The sequence below is a fragment of the Penaeus vannamei genome, chromosome 14, assembly GCF_042767895.1.
Source record: "Penaeus vannamei isolate JL-2024 chromosome 14, ASM4276789v1, whole genome shotgun sequence".
Lineage (NCBI taxonomy): Eukaryota > Metazoa > Arthropoda > Malacostraca > Decapoda > Penaeidae > Penaeus > Penaeus vannamei.
The window spans coordinates 42,199,113-42,204,112 of record NC_091562.1 but is presented as its reverse complement, the minus strand read 5'-3'; the positions used below and the strand labels follow the sequence as shown (position 1 = coordinate 42,204,112).

Here is a 5,000-nt window from a genome sequence, read left to right as displayed (position 1 = left end):
GGTACGGTTGATGTGCGTTCATGTGCTCGTGTTTTTTTTCTGTATATGGTATGGATTTTCATTTTCTCTCTCTCATCCAACTTTCCAGCTGTCTTTGATTTTTTCTCTTTTTCCCCCCTCTCCCTTCTCTTCTCTTCTCTCTTTTCTTTCTCTACGCACACACCCTCACCCTCTCTCTCTCTCTCTCTCTCTCTCTCTCTCTCTCTCTCTCTCTCTCTCTCTCTCTCTCTCTCTCTCTCTCTCTCTCTCTCTCTCTCTCTCTCTCTCTCTTTCCTTTTCTCCATGCACACACACACACACACACACACAAACACTTCCCTACTCCAATGCCCCTTTTCTATCCATTAAACTCAAACAAACACAAACAAAACACTGGCTACGCTCTACTTTCAATGTATTATCTCCTGAACATATCGCAAATGTAAACACCATAGTTTATGTAAGGAAGACTCTGATATCAGTAAATTGCCCTTTTGTATATTTCCTTCCATGTAACGCTAAACAACTGCTGAAGCTATTCTTGTTTGATTTATCTTTTAGGGAGATCAAGTCTGTTTATCATGGTAACTTAGGTTGCATATGTAGCAGCTGGTAAAAAGGCAGCTGGCTCTTTTTGTTCTTTGGCTTTTGTCTCATTCGCCTCTGCTTCTTCTCTTGTCTTCTCTGGCCTTCAAGTTGTTTGTTTCTCTGTTTCTTGTATTATTTTGATTCCTTCTCTTGTGATTCTTTGTCTATCATTCTCACTCTCTCTGTTTCTCTCTCTCTTGTCCTCTGTCTCTCTCTCTGTCTGTCTGTTCCAGTCTGTCTGTCTGTCTGTCTGTTTGTCTGTCTGTCTGTCTGTCTGTCTGCTCCGTCTGTGTCTGTCTCTCTCTCTCTCTCTCTCTCTCTCTCTCTCTCTCTTTCTCTCTCTCTCTCCCTCTCCTCTCCTCCCTCTCCCTTCCTCCTTCCTCCTGGCAACTCGCAAGACGAAGGGCGTGATATTTTCCTGGTTAGCACTGAGGGTCTACAGTCAGGTATTAGTAGATCTCGGGATCTCACGAAAGCAGCTCGAGTTATGGGCTCTTAGGTAATGATTACTGGTTCTTCCAGAGGGCGATAATGAGCTGATTGACAGTGTTGAGGTCAGGCCAGACAGAGAAAGACAAACTCCCAATCTGCTATTAACTCTCTCTCTCTCTCTCTCTCTCTCTCTCTCTCCTCTCTCTCTCTCTCTCCTTCAATCTTTCCTTCCTCCTTCCTTCTCCTCCTTCTTCTCTTCCCTTCTTTCATTTTCTTTCCTTTTCTTTTTCCTTCTTCTTCTTCTTCTTCTTCTTCTTCTTCTTTCCATGTCTGTTACAACACACGACTAAAATACTTTACAACAACACAAGTTCACAGTTGGACTCCTAGTCTCATGTCTCCAAAGGACACAACCACTCTTCATAACAAGGACACCACGACAAGGTAAAAGTACATTAGGGGGCTTGTCTCAGCTAAGATAGCAAGAGCTGGGAATTTTAGTATCATAGATGTAAGGCAATGGCAATTTGAAAGTTTAGTCTTCAGAGAATAAGGCAAAGAAGTTTGAAGGTCAAGCAGAAGGGCAAGAGTGGTTGGTCTGTGCTTCACATGGCAAGTGAGCAGTTCCCATGCTGAGCAGAGGCAAGAAGGGGTAGTTTCGTGCTAGTTGGGAAGGGGTTGCAAGAGAGAGTTACGCCCACAGAAGGCAAGAGGCCAGGTTCCAGAAAGGGCATGGGGAGAGCAGTTCATGCTCTCAGAAGGGGCAAGAGAGCATAATTACGTGCCATAGTGAAGGGTCTTCCGAAGAGAGCTGTCCTGTGCTGCTTAAAGAAGGTAATTCCGCAGTCACAGAAGGTCGGGCAAGAGAGACAGTTCGTGCCACAGAAGGTGCGTTGGCGTGTTGAAGGGCAGTTGGAATGTGTACCGCTACCGACGACCGACCGACCGTCTCTGACTGACTCTGATTGCCACGTTCAATTGATGGTAAGAAGTGTCATTGTGTTTCCTTGTTGTTGCTGCTTGTGTGCTGTCTCACTATCCTGCTTGTCTGGTTTTGTTTGTTCCTTCTTTTCATGTTTGTCTGTTCGTGTTGCCTTATCCACCCTGATTTGGCGGGGAGGTGATGCCACGCAACTGGTGGTTGGTCTGTTGAATTGTGGTAATGGGCATCATGTCTCTCTCCTCTCTTCTCCTTCACTCCCCTATCATCTTCTCTGTCTCTGACTCTGTCTCACATACAATACGCTACAAAGGCCCTCTCTCCTCTCATATCTCACACACACCTCTCTCTCTCTCCTCTCTCCTCTCCTCTCTCTCTCCTCTCTCTCTCTCTCATCACACCCACACACACACACACACACACACACACACACACACACACACACACACACACACACACACACACACACACACACACACACACACACACACACTGTACAATAGACTAGGTTACTGTACTCTATCCTTAATCCTCTTCCCAGTGTGAACACATTTTCCTATTTCGTTATGCACCTTCCCTTATGATACTTGTCTCTTCCTACAGCTACTTTCACCTTTATGTGTTATGCACATACTCTGATCTTCTTTTCTCTATTTGTCATCCTGTGTCAGTCAGTGTTCACCCTTTCCTATTAAGAAAAGGTGCCCTATATCCTTTTTCACGTTTCCACAATCCCTTGATATAAAACACTCCCCTCTCTTGAATATAAAGGCTTGACCTCTTTTGCTAGTTTAGAATTTCCTCTTTTATTGCCTTTTGTGTCGGGGTAAAGGTGGTGGAGGTAGTTGGTTTTTGATCTTGTTTAATCCTGTCCCGCACATGAAAGTTTTTATAATTGAATTTATAAAGAAGGTCACCTTCATTCCTCTCACTCTGGGTAAGGATAGTTACCCATATCGGTATAGCCTTCTCGGCAGGAGCCAAAGGAACTCCCTCTCTTCCCTCCTCCCTCGGCGGACTGAATGAGCCAGGAATTCCTCCTTCCTCTTCCTCCTCCTAACCTCGGCAGACTGAAGTGAGCACCTGGACCCCCCTCCCCTCCCCTCGTCAGACTGAAGTGAGCCCAGAACTCTCTCCCCTTCTCCTCCTCAGGACTGGTGAATATCACCCCTCCTCCTCCTTCTTTCTCCTCCTCGCAGGACTTATCGTAGGCCGCTTTCCTCCCGATTTGGTCACGTGGCCGAGCAAATCGCGCCGTAATTGACCATTAGCCGTTTTAGGCAAGACTCCACGCTCTGCCTGCCTGCCCCCGCTCTCGCCTCTGTTTATACCCTATAGCACGATGACCCTGGAGGGTGTAATTCCCATGCAGTTTGGTTGTTCAAGAGAGGAGGAGAGAAGGAGGTGAGAAGGAGGATGTTTGAGGGAGAAAGGGAGGTGCGTTTGCTGGCTCTGGAACACGTTGCTGGATTCCTTCGTCAGAGGGAAGACGTTCGCCGGTTTGTGAGCCTGGAGCCATCTGCGCCTGGAAATGGCTTGCTGCCTTCAGCACTGTCTGTCTCTGGTTATAGTAAGATTCATGAAAACTAAACTGGACTATCATGGCATTGTTATTCAGTTTGGTACCCACATGACTCTTCCTTCTCTCTTTCCTTCCCATTCCTAGTCACTGGCCCCCGCTCTTCGCCTTCCTCTCTCTTCCCTCTCTCTCTCTCTAGTCACTGGCCCTCCCGCCTCTCTCTCGTTCTTTCCTTCCTTCAAATACCTCGGTTCTACCTCTCTTTCGTTCCTTTCCTTCCTTCCTGCGTTACCGGTCTCTGCCTCTTCGCTCCTCTCTCCTCTTCCTCCTCCCAGTCACCGGCCTCCATCCCCTGCCCTCTTTCCTTCCCTCCTGTGTGTGTGTGTGTGTGTGTGCGTGTGTGTGTGTGTGTGTGTGTGTGTGTGTGTCTTTGTGCGTTTGTATGCATTCTTGACAGACGAGAGAGGACAAGACGAGAAAACAAGACACAGACCGAGAGAAATAGAGAGAGAGAGAAAGAGACAGACAGAGAGCGAGAAAGAGAGAGAGAGAACCGAGAAAGAGAAAGAGAGATAGAACCGAGAAAGAGAGAGAGAGAGAACCGAGAAAGAGAGAGAGAGAGAGAGACACTTCCCTCCGACCCCCTGCAGGAGCTCGGCATCTGAGCGCCTCCCCCAACCCCCACCCCCTCCACCCACCCCCTTTCCACCTGGCTCCTGGAAATTTGATTGGGTTTACGTGTGTACATTATTCCGCAGCTTTATACTCACGGGCGTTCGGGAGTGTGCACTCGGGCGGGGTTTGTTGTTGTTTATGGCGCCTAAGGCCGGGTTGCGGGCGCTGGGTTACTCTTTAGATGCTGGTGTGTATATTGTTTGTTTGTTTTTCTCTCTTTTTTTGGGGGGAGGTGATGGGAGGGAGGGGGCTGAGATCGGAAGGGGTGTGTTGTGTTTGTTTGTCTGTGGGTGTGTCTGTTTCTCTGTTTCCTTCTCTTTCTTCTCTCTTCTCTTTTCTCTCTCTCTCACTCATTCATTCTCTCCCCCCCCCCCCTCCCTCCCTCTCTCTCCTTCCTTTCTCCTCCTCCCTCCCTCCCTCTCCTTCCCTCCCTCCCTGCCTCCCCCCTTCCCTCCCCCTCTCCTCTTCTCTTTCTTCTTCTCTTATCTTATCTTCATCATCTCCTGCATCTATTCCAAGCTTTCTTAGCTATAGTCGCCATACGCCCGTGTGAATGAGAGAGAGTGTCAAGGAGAATCAATAGCACGGAGAGGGAACAGCATCGCATAAGGCAAGTTGGTGAGATGTGAATGAAATATTATGCATCGAAGAGAGAGAAGGGGAGAGGGGGGGAGGGAGAGAGAAGAGAGAAAGGGGAGGGAGAGATTGGAGAGAGGGGGAGGGAGAGATTGGAGAGAGAAGTGAAAGGGGGAGGAAGAAAAGAGAAGGGAGAAGGAGAAAGGGAGGAAGAGGGGGAGAGGGGAAGAGAGGAGGAGAAGGGAAGTAGAAAGAAATGAAGGAAGGGAAAGGGAAATGGAACGGGAGCGG

The 5,000-nt window shown here is 48.2% G+C and overlaps 1 protein-coding gene across 9 annotated transcripts in view; it reads left to right on the top strand.

Moving 5' to 3' along the window:
• LOC113824540 (uncharacterized protein CG43867) overlaps positions 1–5,000 on the top strand; it is an 864,266-nt gene that overhangs the window by 311,125 nt on the left and 548,141 nt on the right. The gene's annotated exons all lie outside the window — the stretch shown is intronic.